Raw genomic sequence first — 27,761 nt, 5'->3', positions numbered from 1 at the left:
CAGGAATGACCTAGAGGATGGAAAGGAAGCATGCAAAAGTGGAAGGAATACAAGAAGTTGAAGAAATTGCTAAGCTGTCCAGCCTGACCTCTTTGCACTCAAACGACCATAACTTGAGCTACAGAGGTCTAAATGATGCGGTTCTAGTTGAGTTGGAAAGCTAACAGCTGGGGTTTTGAAATGATATATAATTCACTATAGTGGCCATACAGTAAAATGATGCGCACGCGTGGATCACGCGGACGCATCGTTCTACAGAAATTTCAGCGACCTGCACGTATTTGAATTCGCCACCATCGATTTCTGGGTTGTTTTTGACCCTGTTTTTGACCCAGAAAACACAGATTATAGGCTATAAAGTGGAGGAATATATCTATTCATGAACACAACATTCATAATTCACAATTTAGGATTAGATGTAGTTTTTAGAGAGAGAGGCTCTCTCCTCTCTCTTAGGATTTATGATTTAGGATTTCTATTAGTTTTAGGATTATTCTTCTTCATTCCAGGTTCAATGTTACTTTAATTTATGTTTCTCTTCTACGTTTAGATACTCTAATGCTTTTACTTGTATTTGACTCATGTTGCCAAATTGGCTTATGAACCCTTTCATGTTAGATTTGAATTTGTTTAAATATAATTTGAGGTATTCCAGATTTATGATTTTTACTTAGCTTTTTATATTCTTGGCTTTAATTGATGAATTGATTAATTGGAGACACTTGTGTTATCAAACTCATTTTGATTGATAATTGTTATCTTTGCTAATTAATTTGAATTCCAACAACTCTAGTCTTTTCTTAGGAATTGACTAGGATCTAAGGAATCAAATCGATTCATCCACTTAACTTACCTTCATGGTTAGAGGTTAATAAGGTGGGAGTAAAAATCCAATTCTCATCATAATTGATAAGGATAACTAGGATAGGACGTCCAGTTTTCATATCTTGTCAAGAGTTTTTCTAGTTATTAATTTATTTTTCCTGCAATTTATTTTCCCTGTTCAACCTTTAAAAAACCCAAAAATACTGTTTTCCATAACCAATAATAAATCATACTTCCCTGTAATTCCTTGAGAAGACGACCCAAGGTTTGAATACTTCGGTTATAAATTTTATTGGGATTTGTTACTTGTGACAACTAAACTTTTGTACGAAAGGATTCTCTGTTGGTTTAGAAACTATACTTACAACGCGATTATATTCTTGTGAATTTCTTTATCGATAGAAATCCGCTCGTCAAAATGGCGCCGTTGCCGGGGAATTGCAAACGTGTGCCTTATTATTGATTATTGTAAATATTTGCTTTTGCTTGTTTATTTGTTTTTGTTTTTGTTTTTAATTTTTATTAGCTACTATGAATTCTCACCCCTCTGGTTTCAAGTTTGGTTCCAATATTGTTGTAGGGAATGGAAGCTCTAATAGGAACAGGCATCAAGGTTGGAAAAATCAAAGATGGAAGGAGCCACAGGGATTTGATCAAACCTCTTGGAAACAGCCCCCGCCAATATACTATGACCAAGAGCCATTCCAAGAAGCATATCAAGATAATGGCTATGGTGAGCGCTCTTTTGATTATCAACAACCACCACCATACTCCTATGAACCCCCTCCTCAACATAGCTTTGGACCACCATACTCACAAGCCCCTTTTCACCATTCACCTTCATTTGACCCTAACCCTTATCTACCACACCAACCACAATACGAACCATATGAATCATACATAGAACCACCAACTCAATACACACCATCTCCATATCCTTATCAAGAAGAACCACCTTCCTACCATGCACCCTTTCTCCAAAATTATGAACCCTCCTATCCACCCCAACCTCCACTAGATGACAACACCCTTGGTGTTATTCACCAAGGGCAAACAGAGCTTCATACTACACTTGCCTCTATCATAAGTCTAACCTCTACACTCCAAAATCTTATATCCTGCATGGACCAAGCCCCTACCTCCAATATTCAACCCTCAAGCTCCAGTACACTTCCATCTCAACCACATAATGATCCACCCATCCCATCACCACCTTCCATGGAAGAGCACCCACATCCATCAATGCAAGAGCAACATGATCCCAATGATGCTATTGATATAGAACAAGAGAAAAGGGATTGTCTTAGGGACGCAATGGATCGGTTGCACGCAGCCTTATTTCTAGAGGAGCAAGAGGAGTCCCAAAATGTGAAGATAGAAGAGACCCTTGAAGATGAAGGAGTAGTTGAAGGGAGTTGTCATAGAAAGGTAATCATCAAGGAGGAATACGATTTTATGCTAAAACAACTGGACAAAGCCGTAATAGTTAAAGAGGAAGTAGTTGAAGACTTAGGAGATGTGGAACCTCCATGGGAAGGTCAAGTCATAGAGCCTCCATCCAAGATGCTTGAAATTGATGTTGAGGAGGGTGTACAACCTCCAAGGCATGTCATGGTTGAAGACTTGGAAGAGGTTAATCAAGAGATGGAGATTCAAAGAGAAGAAGCACAACCTCCCACGCCCTTGGTGAGCAATAAAGAAGAGATTGAATTGGAAGAAAGCTACCAAGAGGAAGAGTTTGATATTGAAGAAGCTTGCAAAGAGGTGGAAGTTGTCAAAGAGAAGCACAAGGGAGTGGAGCTTGCAAGATCATTGGATGCACCTCTCCCAAAGCTATTACCGTCCAATACAACATTCAAGTGGGTAAAATTCGTATCCTTAACCCTTACTTTCCCACTTGAATATGGGCTACTAGAGACGGATGGTCAACTTAGAGCTCTTTGTGGCATTAAGAATAAGAGGAAGATGGTTAGTGATTGGAAACACAGTCCTAGGTTCATTGTCGTGGGGAGCTCATAGCTGAATTATCATGGTTGGAATAATACTAAATTGTGTGGGTCTAGGAAGCTATTTGGATACCTTAGTGAGAATTCGGATTGCTTACCACCCAGATGGAATCATGATGATCCACTTCAAGACATGTGTAGATACAAGATTTGGGTTCTGGGCATACATGCGGATCAACTTTGGGAGCTCAAGCTTTGTGGAGAACCCCCTCCAGGCTTGGCATATTCGCTTGAGAATGATGAAGATTATTGGAAATCCAAGCATTGGTGGCAGTTTCAGGATGAGTTCAAGCACAAGCCACCATGACAAGGAGCTCACCAAATATCCAACTTAAGGACCTTAACCAAAAGTGCTAGGTGGGAGACAACCCACCATGGTATGATCGTTCTGTCTCAGTTTAGTTTTATTTTGTTTTGTTTTATTTTTAGTTTTATTTTATTCTATTTTTCTTAGTGTTCATTCATAATATCTGCATAATCATCTGCATTTTGCATTGTACATACTGCATAAAAAAACTGAACAGAAAGTTGCGTGGGAACTATGCAGAAAGTATGCCAATCGCATAAGCATCCCCATGCGTACGCGTCCCTCACGCGTACGCGTCATTTGAGATTGTGTCGCCTCACGCGTACGTGTCAATGATGCACACGCGTGACCCTGCAAATTCGACATAAATGGTGTATTGGCCGAACGTTGGGCTGGCTTGGTGCTGGCACTATGCCCGTGGCACAAATCGCATCACGCGTACGCGTCGTAGACGTGTGTGCATCACTTTCACAATAAGCACTACCACGTGTGCGCGTCCTTGACGTGCAGGCGTCATGTGACATTTTTGGCACATATCCCAAAATGATCAGAGGGTTGTGCGAGTGCCACGTTACCCTCGTGCGAGTAGCACAAACACCGTCACGCGTACGCGTCACCTCCCTCTCTGCACAACCCACACGTACGCGTGGAGCACGCGTGCGTATCACTCGCGCAACACCACCAGATCCCTGTGCCACCACTTATCATATCTTTTCTTTTCTAATCCTAATTTCTTCTATCTTTTCTTCTTTCTTCTTTCTTTCTTACTTTCTTTTTCCTCATATCTTTAACTTCTCATCCTTCTTCTCTTTCATCCTATTTTAATTAATTTATTTGCATACTTTCATTCATTGCATTTTAATTTTTTGCATATTTTTATTTTTTCTTCTAAATCTATTATTTTTCCATTGGTGTTAAATATTTTTATTCAACTGTTGTATCTTTTCTGGTATTATTTTGGTGCTTAGTAACTTGTTTTACACTATTGGATGATATTATTTATCTGTTAATGCCAATCTTTTATGAAACCTGTGTTCCTTTTGCATTGACATGAATTGATATTATCTTGCATTACCCACACTCTCTTCCCCATTATTGCAATTCTTGCACTATTGATATGTCGTATGCTTCTACTATTTTCTCACTGCATGTTGTAGCTACCATGTAATTGAGACCCTTATTATTTGGCATTACCCACTCATATTTTATTTGTTTTCTATCATTATTTTTGGGTTCCTGTTCTTCTTTTTCTCTTCTTTCAGGCTGGCCACCGAAGAAGGAAAAAGAGAAAAAACTTCTATATGGGGCAACATACAAGTCCATCTGCATAATCTCTAGAGAAAAGCATCAGTTGTAACAGCTCGTCCACCTGCACATCTCAGCATGCACCGAGGACGGTGCAATCTTTAAGTGTGGGGAGGTCGATACTGATCTCCATGGGTTAGGTATCTTCTTCCCAACACCAATGTCTTATTTTCTTTATTAGTTCATTGTTACATTTACATGTTTGATTGCATATTTTCTTGATTTTGTGCATATTTTACCACTGCTTGGTAAAGTAATGAGTTTTTTTTCAAGACCCTTTTTATAGTATTTCACTAATTTAAATTGAAAATTTTTTGTTAAACTTGTTGGAAGTTGTATTTGGAACATGGTTTATAGCTAAGAACACACAACCCGTGAGATTTTGAGCTTAATTACATGGTTACATTATTTAAGCATAATATTTTATTCTTTTACATTTTTTTCTCTATGATTGTAATCTATATTTTGTTCCATTCTATATGTCCAATGCTTAGTGTATTTATATGTATGCATATGATTGAGGCCATTACTTGTTTAGCTTGCTTATCCCAAATAAGCCTACACTTTAAATCACCCTTGTTAGCCACTTTGAGCCTTTTAAATCCATTTGTTCTATATTTTACCACATCACTAGCCTTAAGTAGAAAAACAAATTAATTATCCCAAATAGAATCTTTGGTTAGCTTAAGATAGAGATTTGTGTTAATTAAGTATGGAAAAACTGTGGGAACATGGGTTAATAAGGGAATGTGTTATGTTCTTACTTTAATAAAATATTGAGAATTTGGGTGCCTACTAATGTAAAACAGAAAAATTAAAAATCTATGTGCATTGATAAGTTATGTTTATTTTTCTACTTAAAAAATAAATAAATAAATAAATAAATAAAAGAAAAAAAGAAAAAAATCCAAAAAAATATTCAATAAATAAGTAAATAAATAAGGGGATAAAATTACCCCAATGCAAAGTTAAGTTAAGAAAAAGAACAATGCATATGTGATACAAATTAAAAGAAAAGTTTATACATGAGTATATGATACAAAAGTGGGAATTATAGGGTAGCCAGGCATGATTTTAGAGTTATATAGAGTATGTGTGTATGTTAGGTGAAAGCTTAGGTTAATTAAAGATTCATATTTCATCTCACCTAGCCATACATGTATATATCCTCAACTTTCCCTTAGCCCTATTATAACCTTGAAAAGACCTCATGATGTTTGCATTAGTACATTAAATATTTATTGATTGGTGAGATGAAGAACAAAGTTTTAGAAAGCATGACTAGAGAAGAGTAGAGTGATTAACCCTAGACACTTGAGAGAGTCAGAGTGATATACACTACCAGTGAGGGTTCAACGCATGATTCTATTTTCCCTGCTTTCATGAGCTATCTTCTTACAAGTTTACTTGTCTCTTATTGTGTGATTTAAATTAGTGGAATCTGATTTATGTTTGTCTTGAAGAATTTATTTACTTTTAACCAAGTAGGTAGAAGCATTTCACATTTAGTTGCATTCATATAGATAGGATTGCATTTCATACATTTTACCATTCCTCTTCACTCCTTTATAGCTTCTCTTGAGGTTAGCATGAGGACATGCTAATGTTTAAGTGTGGGGAGGTTGATAAACCACTATTTTATGGTTTATCTTGTGCTCAATTGAGTGATTTTTATCAACTCTTTACCCACTTATTCATATTATTTGCATGGTTTTACTTTTTCCTTCCAGTTTTTTTGTGCTATGATTGAAAACATGCATCTTTGGACTTTAAATTTGCTATGTTTAATCATCTCTTATTAACATTCGATGTCTTGATATGTGTCTTAAGTGATTTCAGGGATTACAGGGCAAGAATGGCTTAGAGGATGGAAAGGAAGCATGCAAAAGTAGAAGGAATACAAGAAGTTGAAGAAATTGCTAAGCTGTCCAGCCTGACCTCTTCGCACTCAAACGACCATAACTTGAGCTACAGAAATCCAAATGACGCGCTTTTAGCTGAGTTGGAAAGCTAACATCCGGGACTTCAAAATGATATATAATTCGATATAGTGGCCATACAGCAAAACGACGCGCACGAGTGAATCACGCGGACGCATTGTTTTGCAGAAATTCCAGCCACCTGCACGTATTTAAATTCGCCCCCAGTGATTTCTGGGCTATTTCTGACCCAGGTTTTTGCCCAGAAAATACATATTAGAGGCTATAAAGTAGAGGAATATATCCATTCATGAACACAACATTCATAATTCACAATTTAGGAATAGATGTACTTTTAGAGAGAGAGAGGCTCTCTCCTCTCTTAGGATTTAGGATTTAGGATTTCTATTAGTTTTAGGATTATTCTTCTTCATTCCAGGTTCAATGTTACTTTAATTTATGTTTCTCTTCTACTTTTAGATACTCTAATGCTTTTACTTGTATTTAACTCATGTTGCCAAATTGGCTTATGAACCCTTTCATGTTAGATTTGAATTTATGTTTAAATATAATTTGAGGTATTTCAGATTTATGATTTTTACTTTGCTTTTTATATTCTTGGGTTTAATTGATGAATTGATTAATTGGAGACACTTGAGTTATCAAACTCATTGTGATTGATATTGTTATCTTTACTAATTAATTTGAATTCCAATAACTCTAGTCTTTTCTTAGGAATTGACTAGGATCTGAGGAATCAAATCGATTCATCCGCTTAACTTATCTTCATGGTTAGAGGTTAATAAGGTAGGAGCAAAATTCTAATTCTCATCATAATTGATAAGGATAACTAGGATAGGACGTCCAGTTTTCATATCTTGTCAAGAGTTTTTCTAGTTATTAATTTATTCTTCCTGCAATTTATTTTCCCTGTTCAACCTTTCAAAAATCCAAAAATATTGTTTTCCATAACTAATAATAAATCATACTTCCCTGTAATTCCTTGAGAAGACGACCCGAGGTTTGAATACTTCGGTTATAAATTTTATTGGGTTTTGTTACTTGTGACAACCAAACTTTTATACGAATGGATTCTCTGTTGGTTTAGAAACTATACTTACAACGCGATTATATTCTTGTGAATTTCTTTACCAATAGAAATTTGCTCGTCAAAATGGTGCCGTTGCCGGGGAATCGCAAACGTGTGCCTTATTATTGGTTATTGTAAATATTTGCTTTTGCTTGTTTATTTGTTTTCATTTTTGTTTTTAATTTTTATTAGCTACTACGAATTCTCACCCCTCTTGTTTCAAGTTTGGTTCCAATGTTGTTGTAGGGAATGGAAGCTCTAATAGGAATAGGCATCAAGGTTGGAAAAATCAAAGATGGGATGAGCCACAGGGATTTGATCAACCCTCTTGGCAACAGCCCCCGCCAATATACAATGACCAAGAGGCATTCCAAGAAGCATATCAAGATAATGGCTATGGTGAGCGCTCTTTTGATTATCAACAACCACCACCATACGCCTATGAATCCCCTCCTCAACATAGCTTTGGACCACCATACTCACAAGCCCCTTTTCACCATTCACCTTCATATGACCCTAACCCTTATCCACCACACCAACCACAATACGAACCATATGAACCATACATAGAACCACCAACTCAATACACACCATCTCCATATCCTTATCAAGAAAAACCACCATCCTACCCTGCACCCTTTCTCCAAAATTATGAACCCCCCTATCCACCCCAACCTCCACTAGATGACAAAACCCTTAGTATTATTCACCAAGGGCAAACAGAGCTTCATACCACACTTGCCTCTATCACTAGTCTAACCTCTACACTCCAAATTCTTATATCCTGCATGGACCAACCCCCTACCTCCAATATTCAACCCTCAAGCTCCAATGCACTTCCATCTCAACCACATAATGATCCACCCATCCCATCACCACGCACCATGGAAGAACACCCACATCCATCAATGCAAGAGCAACATGATCCCAATGATGCTATTGATATAGAACAAGAGAAAAGGGATCGTCTTAGGGACGCAATGGATCGGTTGCATGTAGCCTTATTTCTAGAGGAGCAAGAGGAGTCCCAAAATGTGAAGATAGAAGAGACCCTTGAAGATGAAGGAGTAGTTGAAGGGAGTTGTCAAAGAAGAGCACAAGGGAGTGGAGCTTGCAAGATCATTGGAAGCACCTCTCCCAAAGCCATTACCGTCCAATACAACATTCAAGTGGGTAAAATTCTTATCCTTAACCTTTACTTTCCCACATGAATATGGGCTACTAGAAATGGATGGTCAACTTAGAGCTCTTTGTGGCATTAAGAGTAAGAGGAAGATGGTTAGTGATTGGAAACACAGTCCTAGGTTCATTGTGGTGGGGAGCTCACAGCTGAATTATCATGGTTGGAAGAATACTAAATTGTATGGATCTAGGAAGCTGTTTGGATGCCTTAGTGAGAATTCGGATTGCTTACCACCCAGATGAAATCATGATGATCCACTTCAAGACGGGTGTAGATACAAGATTTGGGATCCGGGCATACATGCGGATAAACTTTGGGAGCTCAAGCTTTGTGGAGAACCCCCTCCAGGCTTGGCATATTCGCTTGAGAATGATGAAGATTATTGGAAATCCAAGCATTGGTGGCAGTTTCAGGATGAGTTCAAGCACAAGCCACCATGACAAGGAGCTCACCAAATGTCCAACTTAAGGACTTTAACTAAAAGTGCTAGGTGGGAGACAACCCACCATGGTATGATCGTTCTTTCTCAGTTTAGTTTTATTTTGTTTTATTTTATTCTTATTTTTATTTTATTCTATTTTTCTTAGTGTTCATTCATAATATCTGCATAATCATCTGTATTTTGCATTCTGCATACTACATAAAAAAACTGAACAGAAAGTTACGCGAGAACTGTGCAGAAAGTGTGCCAATCGCATAAGCATCCCCACGCCGCGTCATTTGATATTTTGGCACCTCATGCGTACGCGTCAATGACGCACACGCGTGACCCTGCAAATTCGACGTAAAAGGTGTATTGGCCAAAAGTTGGGCTGGCTTGGTGCTGACACTGTGCCTGTGGCACAAATCGCATCACGCGTACGCATCATAGACGCGTGCACGTCACTTTCACAATAAGCCCTACGACGCGTGCGCGTCCTCATGTGACATTTTGACACATATCCCAAAACGATCAGAGGGTTGTGCGAGTGCCACGTTGCCCTTGCGCGAGTAGCAAAAACACGGGTACGCATGACCGACGCTTACGCGTCACCTCCCTCTCTGCGCAACCCACGTGCACGCGTGGAACACGCGTGCGCGTCACTTGTGCAACACCACCAGATCCCTGTGCCACCACTTATCTTATCTTTTCTTTTCTAATCATAATTTCTTCTATCTTTTCGTCTTTCTTCTTTCTTTCTTACTTTCTTTTTCCTCATCTCTTTAACTTCTCATCCTTCTTCGCTTTCATCCTATTTTACTTAATTTATTTGCATACTTTCATTCATTTCATTTTAATTTTGTGCATATTTTTATTTTCTCTTCTAAATCTATTATTTTTTCATTGGTGTTAAACATTTTTATTCAACTGTTGTATCTTTTCTGGTATTATTTTGGTGCTTAGTAACTTGTTTTTTCACTATTGGATGATATTATTTATTTGTTAATGCCAATCTTTTATGAAACCTGTATTCCTTTTACATTGACAGGAATTGATATTATCTTGCATTACCCACACTCTCTTCCCTATTGTTGCAATTCTTGCACTATTAATATGACGTATGCTTCTACTATTTTCTCACTGCATGTTATAGCTATCATGTAATTGAGACCCTTATTATTTGGCATTAGCCACTCATATTTTATTTGTTTTCTATCATTATTTTTGGGTTCTTGTTCTTCTTTTTCTCTTCTTTCAGGCTGGCCACCGAAGAAGGAAAAAGAGAAAAAACTTCTATATGGGGTAACAGACAAGTCCATCTGCATAATCTCTAGAGAAAAGCATCAGTTGTAACAACCCGTCCACTTGCACATCTCAGCATGCATCGAGGACGGTGCAATCTTTAAGGGTGGGGAGGTCGATACCGATCTCCATGGTTAGTTATTTTCTTTATTAGTTCATTGTTGCATTTACATGTTTGATTGCATATTTTCTTGATTTTGTGCATATTTTACCACTGCTTGGTAAAAGTAATGAGTTTCTTTTCAAGACTCTTTTTATAGTATTTCACTAATTTAAATTAAAAAATTTTTGTTAAACTTGTTGGAAGTTGTATTTGGAACATGGTTTATAGCTAAGAACACACAACCCGTGAGATTTTGAGCTTAATTTCATGGTTACATTATTTAACCATAATATTTTATTCTTGTGTGTTTTCTTCTCTATGATTGTAATCTATATTTTGTTCAATTCTATATGTCCAATGTTTAGTGTATTTATATGTATGCATATGATTGACGCCATTACTTGTTTAGCTCACTTATCCCAAATAAGCCTACCCTTTAAATCACCATTGTCAGCCACTTTGAGCCTTTTAAATCCTATTTATTCTATATTTTACCACATCACTAGCCTTAAGCAGAAAAACAAATTAATTATCCCAAGTAGAATCTTTGGTTAGCTTAAGATAGAGATTGTGTGTTAATTAAGTATGGGAAAATTGTGGGAACATGGGTTAATAAGGGAATATCTTATGTTCTTACTTTAATAAAATATTGAGAATTTGGGTGCCTACTCATGTAAAACATAAAAATTAAAAATCCATATGCATTGATAAGTTATGTTTATTTTTCTACTTAAAAAATCAAAAAAATAAAAAAATATAAAAAATATAAAAAAATAAAAAAATCCAAAAAAAATTTTTCAATAAATAAGTAAATAAATAAGGGGACAAAATTACCCCAATGCTAAGTTAAGTTAAGAAAAAGATCAATGCATATGTGACACAAATTAAAAGAAAAGTTGATACATGAGTATATGATACAAAAGTGGGAATTATAGGGTAGCTAGGCATGATTTTAGCGTTATATAGAGTATGTGTGTATGTTAGGTGAAAGGTTAGGTTAATAAAAGATTCATATTTCAGCTCACTTAGCCATACATATATATATCCTCACCTTTACCTTAGCCATATTACAACCTTGAAAAGACCTCATGATGTTTGCATTAGTACATTAAATATTTGTTGATTGGTTAGATGAAGAACAAAGTTTTAGAAAGCATGACTAGAGAAGAGTAGAGTGATCAACCCTAGACACTTGAGAGAATCAGAGTGATATACACTACCAGCGAGGGTTCAACACTTGATTCTATGTTCCCTGCTTTCATGAGCTATCTTCTTATAAGTTTACTTGTCTCTTATTGTGTGATTTAAATTAGTGAAATCTGATTTATGTTTGTCTTGAAGAATTTATTTACTTTTAACTAAGTAGGTAGAAGCATTTCATATTTAGTTGCATTCATATAGATAGGATTAAATTTCATACATTTTACCATTCCTCTTCACTCCTTTATAGCTTCTCTTGAGCTTAGCATGAGAACATGCAAATGTTTAAGTGTGGCGAGGTTGATAAACCACTATTTCATAGTTTATCTTGTGCTCAATTGAGTAATTTTTATCAATTCTTTACCCACTTATTCATACTATTTGCATGGTTTTACTTTTTCCTTCCGGATTTTGTGCTATGATTGAAAACATGCTTCTTTGGGCTTTAAATTTGCTATGTTTAATCATCTCTTACTACCATTCGATGCCTTGATATGTGTGTTAAGTGATTTCAGAGATTACAAGGCAAGAATGGCTTAGAGGATGGAAAGGAAGCATGCAAAAGTGGAAGGAATACAAGAAGTTGAAGAAATTGCTAAGCTGTCCAGCCTGACCTCTTCGCACTCAAACGGCCATTACTTGCGCTATAGAGATTCAAATGATGCAGTTTTAGTTGAGTTGGAATGCTAAAACGACGCAAAACGACGCGCATGCGTGAATCACTCGGACGCATCATTCTACAGAAATTCCAGCGACCTGCACGTATTTGAATTCGCCCCCAGCGATTTCTGGCCTCTTTCTGACCGAGTTTTTGACCCAGAAAACACAGATTAGAGACTATAAAGTGGGAAAATACATCCATTCATGAACACAACATTCATAATTCACAATTTAGGATTATATGTAGTTTTTAGAGAGAGAAGCTCTCTCCTCTCTCTTAGGATTTAGGATTTAGGATTTCTATTAGTTTTAGGATTATTCTTCTTCATTCCAGGTCCAATGTTACTTTAATTTATGTTTCTCTTCTACTTTTAAATACTCTAATGCTTTTACTTATATTTGACGCATGTTGCCAAATTGGCTTATGAACCATTTCATGTTAGATTTGAATTTATGTTTAAATATAATTTGAGGTATTTCAGATTTATGATTTTTACTTAGCTTTTTATATTCTTGGCTTTAATTGATGAATTGATTAATTGGAGACACTTGAGTTATCAAACTCATTGTGATTGATAATTGTTATCTTTGCTAATTAATTTGAATTCCAATAACTCTAGTCTTTTCTTAGGAATTGACTAGGATCTGAGGAATCAAATTGATTCATCCACTTAACTTACCTTCATAGTTAGAGGTTAATAAGGTGGGAGAAAAAATCCAATTCTCATCATAATTGATAAGGATAACTAGGATAGGACGTCCAGTTTTCATATCTTGTCAAGAGTTTTTCTAGTTATTAATTTATTTTTCCTGCAATTTATTTTCCCTGTTCAACCTTTCAAAAACCCAAAAATATTATTTTCCATAACCAATAATAAATCATACTTCCCTACAATTCCTTGAGAAGACGACTCGAGGTTTGAATACTTCGGTTATAAATTTTATTGGGTTTTGTTACTTGTGACAACCAAACTTTTGTACGAAAGGATTCTCTGTTGGTTTAGAAACTATACTTACAACGCGATTATATTCTTGTGAATTTCTTTACCGATAGAAATCCACTCGTCACCCTATTCTCTCATCAAGAATTCAATCCCATGGCTCCAAGAAGTGGCAGGACCGCCCCAAAGAACAAGAAAGAAGATAACCCAACAGTTGTTTTCAAACTTGTTCGATTCCTTACCAAGAAACATGAAGAATATTATCACAAGATAATGAGTAAAAGGCCAGTAATCCCTGAGGTGGGATTCAAATTAGGAGAAGAAGAATACCTAGAGATCCAAGAGCAAATTTGAAGAAGAAGCTGGAAGATTCTAACTAATCCTCAGTTTAAAGTTGGATACAACATGATCCATAAATTCTATGCAAATTTGTGGATGATAGAAAAGCAAAAGAAAGATGGAACAGCATTCCATACCTTTCACACTATGGTCAGAGGGAAGATCATGTATTTTCATCTGGATAGGGTGAGAGAGATCTTCAAATTACCCTTGCAAAGGGATGGCCCTGAATCCTACAATAGAAGGGTGGTAGCCAACCCGAAATTGGATCAAGTCCTAGAGGACATATGCTTTCCTGGAACTCAATGAATTGAGAATGCAAAAGGCCCACCAAACTGGCTGAAAAGGGCAAACCTCAAGCCAATTACTAGAGGATAACTAGACTTCATTGGGCGTTCTATACTCCCAACAAGTAATCGCTCTGAAGTCACTATTCCAAGAGCTATTATGATTCATTGCATCAAGATGGGGAATGAGGTAGAAGTCCACCAAATAATCCCCCGTGAGATTTACAAGCTGGCAAGCAGGATGTCCACTAATGCAATGCTAGCTTATCCAAATCTCATCTTTCGCCTATGCCAAGAGGCTAATGTTCTGATCCATATGGACAATTTTATTCCAGTGGAAAGCCCAATCACCAAGCAGGTGATGGAAAGTTCCAAAATACAAGAGGATCAACCCAAAAGGAAGGCACCTGAGCCTTCCTAAGAGATCCCTCCAATTGAGTATTGGGACCAGCTAAAGGCGTCTGTGATGCACTTGCAAAGCACCTTAGATCAACTCAGAAAGGAGCAAAAATATCATATTAGCATGATTTGCAAACTAATCAAGGAGCAAGAGAAGCAGGGATGTGAGATGGAGGAGTTGAAGTGCTAGAAGCTCTCCCCTGAAGAACCCAGCGCACCTCAAGCAGAAGAGCCCAGCGCCCCTCAAGTTGAAGGTTGTTGAGTTTCAATTTTGTGACTATTCTAATTCCTATTTTTTATATTTCTGTTATTCTAATCCCTATGTCTCATATTTAGGTTTACATGATCACTAGTAGTATTTAAGTCTTTATTTATTTTATGTCTTTCAATTTTTAGAATTAAATAAGCATCAGTATTAATTAACTTTTATTTTCCAATTAGCTATAAAGTATTCCTCTTATCATCATTAAACATGAATAAAATAATGGATTTTTTTAGAAGAATTAAAGATGCATAAATTTTCGAGTTCTACAGTAAAGAATAGTTCAATTATTCTGATGTGGTGGCATTGCCTTTGTTTTCTGAATGTATGAATAAATAGTGCATATTTGAGGTTGGAATTTTAGAATGTTGGCCATTGAAAGAATGATGAAAAAGGAAAGGTATTATTGGTAATCTGAAAAATCCAAAAATTGATTCTTGAAGCAAGAAAAAGCAACAAAAAGAAAAAGAAAAAAGCATGTTGCAAAAGAAAAAAAATAATATATGCATGCGAAAAAAATAAAATGGCGAAAAAACCCCCAGGAAAGTAGAAAATGCCAAGCAATCCAAGAACCATGTGCTTGTGGCGTGAAGGTGTCAGGTGAAAAGCTTGAGACTGAGCGGTTAAAGTCATGATCCAAAGCAAAAAGAGTGTGCTTAGAAATCTAAACACCTCTATTTGGGGATTCTAGCAAAGCTAAATCACAATCCAAAAGGGTTCACCTAGTTAAAGTGTCTGTGGCACTTATGTATCCTATTTTTCTTTTTAGTTGCTTGGGGATAAGCAACATTTTAAGTTTGGTGTTGTGATGAGCAGATATTTCATACGCTTTTTGGTATTACTTCCATATAGTTTTTGGTATGTTTTGTTTACTTTTTATTAAGTTTTTGTAGGTTTTAGTGTTAAATTCACATTTTTTTAATCTACTATAATTTTTTATTTTTGTACAATTTCAGGTAACTTCTGGCTGAAATTGATGAGCTGGAGCAAAGTTTGATTCAGAGACACCAATGAAAGTCACTGTACCAATAGTGTATGGAAAGCTTTGCCAGATTGGAGCAAGATTGGCTAAATATGACCAAGCTAAAAAATGCATCAAAGAACAACTGGCTAAAATGCCTTCAACGAGGAAAGAGACCAGCACAAGCCAAGGATTAAAGGCAATGCCTAAATTAGCTGGCTATTTCAGAAAAACAAGGCTGGAATCTTGCACAAGGTTAATACTAGAAATAAAAAATAAAAATATTAACTCACATATTTGAAACAGTATTCTCACTAGAATACTCCTATCGAAAGAGTTGTGAGCAACCCAACCTGAGTAATACTCTTTGCTGTTTCTTTATTTGTTTCAATAAAAGTGAATAGTTTCTGTGTATTGCAAAGAATTAAGTTTGGTGTTCACACCAAACATGAATTCGTGATCAATAATTCAAAGGGAATGTGTGACTCTAAGTTGGTGTTCACCATACAGATCAACTGAACACAACAACCTTTGAATTAATGAAAGGAACAACCATTCTAAGCAATCACAGAAATGCTTAAAATCCTAGCAGCAACTCATTCCAAGGAGAATTCAAGGATCAAAGAGCAGAGGAGTAAGTAGGAGACTAAGTTTGTGTTCACACACCAACTTAAGACTCAGACACTTGCCATACATAGTTGAGCTAACCACTCAAGTGCTTGAGAAGCAAGCAACTTCATCACTCTTTGCAGGAAAGGAAACAAGGATCTTAGAAAGAACATGAAGCAACAACTAGGAGAAGAAGGAGAAATCAAATTGTTCCTGGCAACAAGAGAAAACAAGAATTTCACAAGTGGGTTGTTCCTTGACCATTCTTTAAAAGGCAAACAAAAGCATGCTTGTTCTGTTTAAACTGTAATTGTTGAATCTTTCTGGAATGTGAAGTTTTTAGTATGAGTGTTGGTTTACTGCTTTGAATAAAGTGAATGCCTAAATGTTTGGATATAACTTCACCTTCTTAAACAAATGCTTGCCATGCTTGTTCTGTTCCAAAAATAAAAGAAAAGTTTGAACAAAAGTAACTTGGCTCAATTAGTGACAAATCAAGTAGAATTAAGTGGTGGTATGCATGCTTGATTGTTAAGTCAGATCACTGGAAATTGAGTGTAGAATTATCATTTTGTGTAGAAGTCTGAATACTGTCTATGGATCTTGATGAATAAATGTCTTTGGCCATGAAAAGAAAGAAAAAGAAGAAGAAAAAGCCACTGAAAAAGGGCAACCAAAAGAAAAAATTGAGAAAATAAGCTAGCACCAATGGTTTGAACTTCTGAGACAAATGCCTGTGGTGTTTATGTATTAAGGATATGCTTGGATGAATAGGTTCTGAGGAGTGTTTCAACACTTGGTAACTTGGGTTAACTAACCGGGATTATCAACCAAAGTCCATTATCAAGAACAACCTAAATACAAAACATTTAGTCACACAAAGAGGTGCTGGCACCAATGTCTCAAGAAGAAATGTGAACTAAAATGCCTGTAGTGATATGTGTAGTGCACTGATAAGAAAAGAAAATGCCAAAGGCTTGTGCAACACATGACACTGAGCAAACAAGGAGCAAAGGAGCTCTAAGAAAAGAAAACAAAGAAGGGAAAAGTGCCAAAGACATAAGAATAACAAGAGGCCATAGCAGTGTTTGATGGATGCAATGAAAAAGTGATAATCTTACCTGATAAGAATGAAAAGTGATGCTGCAACTTTCTGCATAAAACCCTTCTGATGAACTTCAAATGCTTGCTAATATAGCCAATGTAATTGGTTTCTGTTCATACTCTTCTCAATAACTCAGGACTTGCTTAGGACAAGCAAGTATTAAGTTGGTGTTGTGATGCCAAGGCATCTTAGGCTAGTTTCACTAGCATTTTTCTGTTAGTTTTAGTTGTTTTATGCATTTTCTTGAGCTTAAAGTAACCAAGAATGGTTAAATGAATAACAAAGCAATGGACCATCCAAACAGTATGATTTTTATGCAAATTCCATGAGTTTTTAGTTATATTACTTGAATGCTATGAATGGAAGATTTCTCATGAAATTTTGCAAGACTTTGATGCAGTTGTTTGGATGATTTCAGGGAAGAAGAGGTTAGGCAAGGAAGCAACAAAATCAATAAAGGAAGCTTGAATATCACATGTGGAGTTTAAGTTCCAGTTTAAGCTTAAACTGGAACTTAAACTGCCAAGCCATATAATGCTGGGAAGTGGCGTTTAAGCTCCAGTTTAAGCTTAAACTGGAGCTTAAACGCCAAAATCATGAAAGCTGAGGAATGTTGAAACTGGCGTTTAACCTCCATTTAACCTTAAACTGAAGTTAAACGCCAGAATGAGAAATGCACCAGGGAGCATTTCCACGTTTAAGCTCCAGTTTAACCTTAAACTGGAGCTTAAACGTGTTCGACTATTCTTCTCCTCCAGGGTTACTTTCTCATTTCCACGTTTAAGCTCCAGTTTAACCTTAAACTGGAGCTTAAACGTGTTCGACCATTCCACCCTCCAGGATTGCTTTCTTCAATTCCACGTTTAAGCTTCAGTTTAACCTTAAACTGAAGCTTAAACGTGTTCGACCATTCCACCCTCCAGGATTGCTTTCTTCAATTCCACGTTTAAGCTTCAGTTTAACCTTAAACTGAAGCTTAAACGTGTTCGACATTTCACACTCCTGGGTTGCTTTCTTCCATTTCCACGTTTAAGCTTCAGTTTAACCTTAAACTGAAGCTTAAACTACAACTTAAACGCCACTATTGAAAAGGTTTCTGGGCCAAGAATTTTGCAGTTTAAGTTAGAATTTGAGCACAAACATTAACTTAAACGTACTCTGGTATGAAACCCAATTAAATATCATGGTTTATGGGATTGGGCCTGAAGAATTGATGAGTTTGGAATTTCAATTTGTTGAGTCATGTGTCATTACTTGTTTATCACTAAGTTTGCTCAATGAATGTTACAGAATTGGATCAGCAGCCTCATCAGGATTATGGATCATAAACCCAAAGCAAAAGGAAATCAAGGAAAGGCCTCAAAGCCCAAGAAACACAACAGAAGCTCAATTTAGAAAGTGTATAAATAGGATAGAATTTAAGTTAGAAAGGACTTTTTTTGGGGGGGAGACTTTTTGGATCATTTTGCTAGTTTTCATACTTTTGTAATTGAATTCAGAGCTATGACTCACTAAACCCCCTTTCATTGGGTTAGGGAGCTCTATTGTAATTCAATGAATCAATAATAATTTTTATCTTCTTCTTCAATCTTTTCTCTTGAATTTTGTTAGAAAGCTTCTCGATCTAATTCCATTGGTTATTGTCTTGGGAAAGAAACTATCCATAATTGGAATCCTTCGGAACCTTGGGAAAGGAATGGAGGATTCATGCTAGAGAAGCTTTCTCACAGTGAATTGGATTGGGGTTTGGATGGATATTGTGACATGTAATCCTACCAAATTGTGGTTCATGAAACTGTGTGGTATAATCAGTGATCGATCATCATCTCTTCTTATGAACATTTAAACCAAGGGATTGGGAATTTGTTTGTTTTTAGAGAGAATTGGTGAACCAAGGGATTGGGATCCAATCATATAAGATTGCCAAGCAAAATTCAATGAATGCATTGGTTGAGGAAGGGATAAAAATGTTTTGGTTCGGAGATCTCAATATCTCCTGAAACCCAATGAATTCCCCATTTCTGATCTACCACTTTCTCTTTACATTCTGCAATTAAATTCATGCAATCACCCCTATCCCCTTTTAATTTCAGCAATTTAGCTTCTCGCTCTTTAATTCATGCAAGTTTACATTCCGCAATTCTCATCTAAATCTTGATTCCGCTCAACTAGAACACACTTCTAATCCGAATTGCTCACTCAACCAATCCTTGTGGGATTCGACCTCACTCTATTGTGAGTTTTTACTTGACGATAACCGGTGCACTTGCCGGAAGGAATTTTTGCCGATCGTGCAATTTCCAAAAATCGTAGTTATCAAGTTTATGGCGCCGTTGCCGGGGATTGGTTTTCGATTGACAATTCTCAAATTGGAAGTTAACTAGATTGAGCATTTTTCTTGTTTTGTTAATTCAGTTCAATTTACTTGTTGAATTTTAATTTCTGCACTCTGTTACTTGCTTTCTTTCTTTATGCCTTTAAATTCAAGCAACTAACTCACTGACCCACTAACTATTTGAATTAATTCCTCAACTGCTCTAACCATACTCTTCCATTAACCAAGAGTATTTCACTTGTTTGTTGCCTGTGCTGTGTTCTTGTATGACAGGTAGGAGAGGAGAGACATCAACTCCTCCATATACCGAACCAGAGAGGACCCTTCATAAATTAGAAGGGAAGCAAGAGGGAAGAGAGTACTGAGAGAAGAAGAATCTGAAGGAGAATCTGAGGACAATTTTGAGGAAGCTCTAGATCTCAACATGGATAGAGAAGTTCACAACCATGAGAGAGCTGATGGAAACAATGCCATTCCCGAGAGGAGGGTTCTTGGTTCATACATAAACCCAACCTCTGGGAATTGTGGTAGCAGCATTCAGAAACCACCCATTCAGGCCAACAATTTTGAACTCAAACCACAGCTAATATCACTGGTGGAGGATCATTGTTCATTTGGTGGGAGTGCTAATGAAGATCCAAACCAACATCTCACAAAATTCCTGAGAATTTGCGACACTGTGAAGTCCAATGGAGTCCAGGAAGATGCCTATAAACTGCTCTTGTTCCCATTTTCACTTAGGGACAAGGCAGCTAAGTGGCTGGAATCATTCCCAAGGGGGAGCCTAACAACCTGGGATGAGGTGGAAAGCAAGTTTCTGGCACGTTTTTACCCCCCACAAAAGGTCAATAGGCTTCGATCTGAGGTTCAGACTTTTAGACAACAAGATGGTGAAACTCTCTACGAGGCATGGGAGAGGTTCAAGGATTTGACAAGGAAATGCCCACCAGACATGTTCCATGACTGGGTGCAATTGCATATTTTCTATGATGGACTTTCTTATGAATCAAGGAAGGCTGTAGACCATTCATCAGGAGGTTCATTGAACAGGAAAAAGACTGTGGAAGAAGCCATTGAAGTGATTGAGACAGTGGCTGAGAATGAGTACTACTATGCTTCAGAGAGACACAACACAAGGGAGTCATGGAGCTGAACCATGTTGATACAATTCTAGCCCAAAACAAGGTGTTTGCCAAGCAACTAGCAGAGCTCACCAGGAAATTAAAAACAAATCAAGTGGCTGCAATACACACACAAGATCAAGAGGAAGTAAGCACTGAAGGAGGTGATTGGGAAGAGGCCAACTATGTGGGAAACCAACAAAGGCAACCATATGATCCACATTCCAACACTTACAACCCAGGCTGGAAAAACCACCCAAACTTTTGGTGGGGAAACCAGCAAACCCAACCACAAAACCACAAACCTTACAACCCCAACCAACATAACAATTCCACATACCAAAACTCCAACCAAAGATCATACCAAGCCACACAAAACACTTACTCCCAACCACCATATCATGGCCAAAATAATCAACCTGCCCCACCTAATCCGAACCAACAATTTCAAGATCAATTAAACAGGATAGAAGGAATGCTTGCAACCATGGGTCAAGACATAACCGAATTGAAAGCCTTTAAGGAAGAAGTAAATTCTAACTTGCAAAACCAAGGAACTGCCATCCAGAAGCTAGAAAATCAAATTGGGTATTTGTCTAAGCAAACCCCTGGGCCAAGCGTTTCTCATGCTGCCAAGGCTATTGCAAAGGAAGAATGTAAGGCCATAACCCTCAGAAGTGGAAAGAAGCTAAAGGAGATCTCAAAGGAAACCACAGAGGATGAAGCAAAGGAAATGTGAGAGACAAGGAACAGGGACAATCTTTTACACCGTCTGCAACAAAAGAAAAAGAAAAAGAGGTCCTGAAGCCTTATACACCCAAAGCACCATATCCTCAACGTTTGATGAAAAGTGAAAAGGATGGCCAATTCTCCAAATTCTTGGAGATTTTCAAGAAGCTTCAAATCAACATTCCGTTTGCTGAGGCAATAGAGCAAATGCCACTCTATGCAAAATTCTTAAAGGAATTAATGACCAAGAAGAGAAGCTGGAGAAATGATGAAACTGTGTTGTTGACTGAAGAATGCAGTGCCATCATTCAACACAAATTGCCTCAGAAATTGAAGGATCCAGGCAGTTTCCAAATCCCCTGCATCATAGGAGAAGTCATGGTGGAGAAGGCCTTGTGTGACTTAGGGGCCAGTATCAATTTGATGTCTCTAACAATGATGAGAAGAATGAAGATTGAGGAAGCCAAACCAACAAGAATGGCCCTCCAATTGGCAGATCGAACTTTTAAGTTCCCTCATGGGATAGTTGAGGATTTGTTGGTGAAGGTGGGAGATTTTATATTTCCTGCCGATTTTGTGGTGTTAGATATGGAGGAAGAAGCCAAAGCTTCGATAATCCTGGGAAGACCCTTCCTGGCTACTGCTGGAGCCATCATAGATGTCCAAAAGGATGAACTCACTCTTAGACTACATGATGAGCAATTGGTGTTTAACGTATTCAAGGCAATGAGCTATCCATCAGAATCACTAAAGGAATGCATGAGGGTGGATGTAGTGGACATTGCAGTACAAGAAACCTTTGAGGAAACAACAAAGGAAGTGGCAGAGGAGGAGTTCACCAAGGATATTGAAGTTAGTGACATCAAGGCTGCTGAAACAACCATGCCAAGCATGCCAGAGAGAGTGAAAGAAGAGAAGGAAGCACCAAAACCTGAGCTCAAAGCATTGCCCCCTAATCTCAAGTATGCATACTTGGGTAGTGATGAGAGCCATCCTGTTATCATTAGCTCTGCCCTGAGCCAAGAACAGGAAGAAGAATTGATCAAGGTGCTACAAACTCATCAAGATGCCATTGGATGGACCCTAGCTGATTTGAAGGGGATAAGTTCATCCATATGCATGCATAAAATCTTGTTAGAAGAGGATGCTAGACCCTCCATTCAAGCTCAGAGAAGATTGAATCCCGTCATGAAAGAAGTGGTACAAAAGGAGGTCATGAAGTTATGGCAGGCAAGGGTAATCTACCCCATTTCTGATAGCCCATGGGTTAGTCCCATCCATGTAGTTCCCAAGAAAGGTGGCATAACTGTGGTGCCAAATGAGAGGAACGAACTCATACCCACAAGAACTGTCACTGGGTGGAGGATGTGCATAGACTACAGGAAGCTCAATGAAGCCACCAGAAAAGATCATTTCCCACTCCCATTCATGGATCAGATGCTTGAAAGGCTTGCAGGACATGCTTACTATTGCTTTCTGGATGGATACTCAGGCTATAATCAGATAGTAGTTGATCCAAGAGATCAAGAGAAAACATCATTTGTTTGTCCATATGGAGTTTTTGCTTATAGACGCATGCCCTTTGGATTGTGCAATGCACCTGCCACTTTCCAAAGATGCCTGCTGTCCATCTTTTCGGACATGATTGAAACATTTATTGAGGTTTTCATGGATGATTTTTCTGTGTTTGGAGATTCTTTTCCTAGCTGCCTACACCACCTTGCCTTGGTGCTTAAGAGATGCCAAGAGACCAACCTAGTATTAAACTGGGAAAAGTGTCATTTCATGGTCACAGAAGGAATAGTCCTTGGCCACAAAATCTCTAATAGAGGCATTGAGGTGGACAGAGCTAAGGTGGAACTCATTGAAAAACTACCTCCACCAAGTAATGTCAAGGCAGTTAGGAGTTTTTTGGGACACGCTGGCTTTTACAGAAGGTTTATTAGAGACTTTTCTAAAATAGCCAAACCTTTGAGTAACTTGCTTGTCTCCGATACACCCTTTGTATTTGATAAAAATTGCATGCTAGCCTATGAACTTTTGAAGCAAAAACTTTCCTCTGCACCTATCATTGCCCCACCTGATTGGAACTTACCTTTTGAACTGATGTGTGATGCATCAGACCTTGCTGTTGGGGCAGTGTTAGGACAAAGGAAAGACAATTTGCTACATGTGATTTATTATGCCAGTAAAGTCTTGAATGATAACCAAAGGAATTACACAACCACTGAAAAAGAACTCTTGGCAATAGTATTTGCATTTGACAAATTTAGATCCTATCTCATTGGATCTAAAGTCATTGTCTTCACTGATCATTCAGCTTTAAAATACTTACTTGCTAAACAAGAATCCAAACCAAGACTTATTAGATGGGTTCTTTTGTTACAGGAATTTGACATTGAAATCAAAGACAAGAAGGGTGTAGAGAACAAGGTGGCAGACCATTTATCAAGGATACCATGTGAAGAAGGAAGCACACAAAGCACACATATAAATAAGTGCTTTCCTGATGAACAACTCATGGTAATTCACAAAGCACCCTGGTTTGCAGACATAGCAAACTTCAAGGCCACTGGGAGTTTGCCGTTGGAATTTAACAAGCATCAAAGGAAGAAATTGGTAAATGATGCCAAATACTTCATCTGGGACGAACCATACTTGTTCAAAAAATGTTCGGATGGTATACTCCGAAGATGCATATCAGAGGAAGAAGGAAGGGAAGTCTTATGGGACTGCCATGGCTCCACTTATGGAGGACATTTTGCAGGAGAAAGAACAGCAGCTAAGGTGTTGCAGTGTGGTTTTTATTGGTCCACTATCTTCAAAGATGCAAAGGAACTAGTGAAGCACTGCCATGAATGCCAGAAAGCGGGGAACCTGCCAAGAAGAAATGAAATGCCACAACAATTCATTCTGGAACTTGAATTGTTTGATGTATGGGGGATAGATTTCATGGGACCCTTTCCCACCTCATACTCAAATAATTACATTCTTGTGGCAGTAGACTATGTCTCCAAATGGGTTGAAGCAATAGCAACTCCAACCAATGATAATAAGGTAGTCATGAACTTCCTCAGAAAACACATTTTTTGCCGTTTTGGGGTTCCAAGAGCAATCATCAGGGATGGAGGAAGCCACTTCTGCAACAAACCATTAGAGGCATTGCTTCTAAAATATGGAGTCAAACACAAGGTAGCCACACCATACCATCCACAGACAAGTGGGCAAGCCGAAATATCTAATAGGGAACTCAAAAGAATCCTGGAAAAGACTGTGGGAACTTCAAGGAAGGACTGGTCGATTAAGCTAGATGATGCTCTTTGGGCATATAGGACAGCTTTCAAAACACCAATTGGAATGTCTCCTTACCAACTAGTATATGGAAAAGCTTGCCATTTGCCACTGGAGTTGGAGCACAAGGCATTCTGGGCCTTGAAACTCTTGAACTTGGACAGCAAAGCTACTGGAGAAAGAAAGATGTTGCAAATTCAAGAGTTGGAAGAATTCAAAGCTGAAGCTTATGAGAATGCCAAAATTTACAAAGAAAGAGCAAAGAAGAAGCATGACAGCAACATAGCCCCAAGGAAATTTGAAGAGGGACAAAACGTATTGCTCTACAATTCTAGGCTGAAGCTATTTCCAGGGAAGCTAAAATCAAGGTGGTCTGGACCATTCCTTGTCACCAAGGTCTCCCAATATGGACAAGTAGAAATCATGGAAGAAAAGTCACAACGAACCTTCACTGTGAATGGTCAAAGACTCAAACATTACTTGGGAGATGTGGAGGAGAAAGACAAGGTTAAATATCACCTCAACTGAGGAAGCTGACCGTCAAGCTAATGACGTTAAAGAAGCGCTTGTTGGGAGGCAACCCAACCTGAGGTAATACTCCTTTGCTGTTTCTTTTATTTGTTTCAATAAAAAGGTGAAGTAGTTTCTGAGTATTGCAAAGAATTAAGTTTGGTGTTTCACACCAAACAATGAATTCGTGGATCAATAATTCAAAGGGGAATGTGTGACTCTAAGTTTGGTGTTCCACCATACAGATCAACTGAACACAACAACCTTTGAATTATATGAAAGGAACAACCATTCTAAGCAATCACAGAAATGCTTAAAATCCTTAGCAGCAACTTCATTCCAAGGAGAATTCAAGGATTCAAAGAGCAGAGGAGTAAGTAGGAGACTAAGTTTGGTGTTCACACACCAACTTAAGACTCAGACACTTGCCCATACATAGTTGAGCTAACCACTCAAGTGCTTGAGAAGCAAGCAACTTCATCACTCTTTGCAGGAAAGGAAACAAGGATCTTAGAAAGAACATGAAGCAACAACTAGGAGAAGAAGGAGAAATCAAATTGTTTCCTGGCAACAAAGAGAAAACAAGAAATTTCACAAGGTGGTGTTGTTCCTTGACCATTCTTTAAAAGGCAAACAAAAGCATGCTTGTTCTGGTTTAAACTGTAATTGTTGAATCTTTCTGGAATGTGAAGTTTTTAGTATGAGTGTTGGTTTACTGCTTTGAATAAAGTGAATGCCTAAATGTTTGGATATAACTTCACCTTCTTAAACAAATGCTTGCCATGCTTGTTCTGTTTCCAAAAATAAAAGAAAAGTTTGAACAAAAGTAACTTGGCTCAATTAGTGACAAATCAAGTAGAATTAAGTGGTGGTATGCATGCTTGATTGTTTAAGTCAGATCACTGGAAATTGAGTGTAGAATTATCATTTTGTGTAGAAGTCTGAATACTGTCTATGGATCTTGATGAATAAATGTCTTTGGCCATGAAAAAGAAAGAAAAAGAAGAAGAAAAAGCCACTGAAAAAGGGCAACCAAAAAGAAAAAAATTGAGAAAATAAGCTAGGCACCAATGGTTTGAACTTCTGAGACAAATGCCTGTGGTGTTTATGTATTAAGGATATGCTTGGATGAATAGGTTCTGAGGAGTGTTTCAACACTTGGTAACTTGGGTTAACTAACCCGGGATTATCAACCAAAAGTCCATTATCAAGAACAACCTAAATACAAAACATTTAGTCACACAAAGAGGTGCTGGGCACCAATGTCTCAAGAAGAAATGTGAACTAAAATGCCTGTAGTGGATATGTGTAGTGCACTGATAAGAAAAAGAAAATGCCAAAGGCTTGTGCAACACATGACACTGAGCAAACAAGGAGCAAAGGAGCTCTAAGAAAAAGAAAAACAAAGAAGGGAAAAGTGCCAAAGACATAAGAATAACAAGAGGCCATAGCAGTGTTTGATGGATGCAATGAAAAAGTGATAATCTTACCTGATAAGAATGAAAAAGTGATGCTGCAACTTTCTGCATAAAACCCTTCTGATGAACTTCAAATGCTTGCTAATATAGCCAATGTAATTGCTTTCTGTTTCATACTTTCTTCTCAAATAACTCAGGACTTGCTTAGGGACAAGCAAGTATTAAGTTTGGTGTTGTGATGCCAAGGCATCTTAGGCTAGTTTCACTAGCATTTTTCTGTTAGTTTTAGTTGTTTTATGCATTTTCTTGAGCTTAAAGTAACCAAGAATGGTTAAATGAATAACAAAGCAATGGACCATCCAAACAGTATGATTTTTATGCAAATTCCATGAGTTTTTAGTTATATTACTTGAATGCTATGAATGGAAGATTTCTCATGAAATTTTGCAAGACTTTGATGCAGTTGTTTGGATGATTTCAGGGAAGAAGAGGTTAGGCAAGGAAGCAACAAAATCAATAAAGGAAGCTTGAATATCACATGTGGAGTTTAAGTTCCAGTTTAAGCTTAAACTGGAACTTAAACTGCCAAGCCATATAATGCTGGGAAGTGGCGTTTAAGCTCCAGTTTAAGCTTAAACTGGAGCTTAAACGCCAAAATCATGAAAGCTGAGGAATGTTGAAACTGGCGTTTAACCTCCAGTTTAACCTTAAACTGTAAGTTAAACGCCAGAATGAGAAATGCACCAGGGAGCATTTCCACGTTTAAGCTCCAGTTTAACCTTAAACTGGAGCTTAAACGTGTTCGACTATTCTTCTCCTCCAGGGTTACTTTCTCATTTCCACGTTTAAGCTCCAGTTTAACCTTAAACTGGAGCTTAAACGTGTTCGACCATTCCACCCTCCAGGATTGCTTTCTTCAATTCCACGTTTAAGCTTCAGTTTAACCTTAAACTGAAGCTTAAACGTGTTCGACCATTCCACCCTCCAGGATTGCTTTCTTCAATTCCACGTTTAAGCTTCAGTTTAACCTTAAACTGAAGCTTAAACGTGTTCGACATTTCACACTCCTGGGTTGCTTTCTTCCATTTCCACGTTTAAGCTTCAGTTTAACCTTAAACTGAAGCTTAAACTAC

General features: G+C 37.6%; 1 non-coding gene across 1 annotated transcript; it reads right to left on the bottom strand.

The window, feature by feature from the left end:
* Nucleotides 1–20,409: 20,409 nt before the first annotated feature.
* On the bottom strand, nucleotides 20,410–20,513 carry LOC112717020 (small nucleolar RNA R71). Its single transcript, XR_003160544.1, has one exon. It is a non-coding gene; the product is annotated as a small nucleolar RNA R71 (small nucleolar RNA).
* Nucleotides 20,514–27,761: the final 7,248 nt, after the last annotated feature.

Source organism: Arachis hypogaea, chromosome 1 (assembly GCF_003086295.3).
Source record: "Arachis hypogaea cultivar Tifrunner chromosome 1, arahy.Tifrunner.gnm2.J5K5, whole genome shotgun sequence".
NCBI lineage: Eukaryota > Viridiplantae > Streptophyta > Magnoliopsida > Fabales > Fabaceae > Arachis > Arachis hypogaea.
This window is presented reverse-complemented; position numbering and strand designations above follow the sequence as displayed.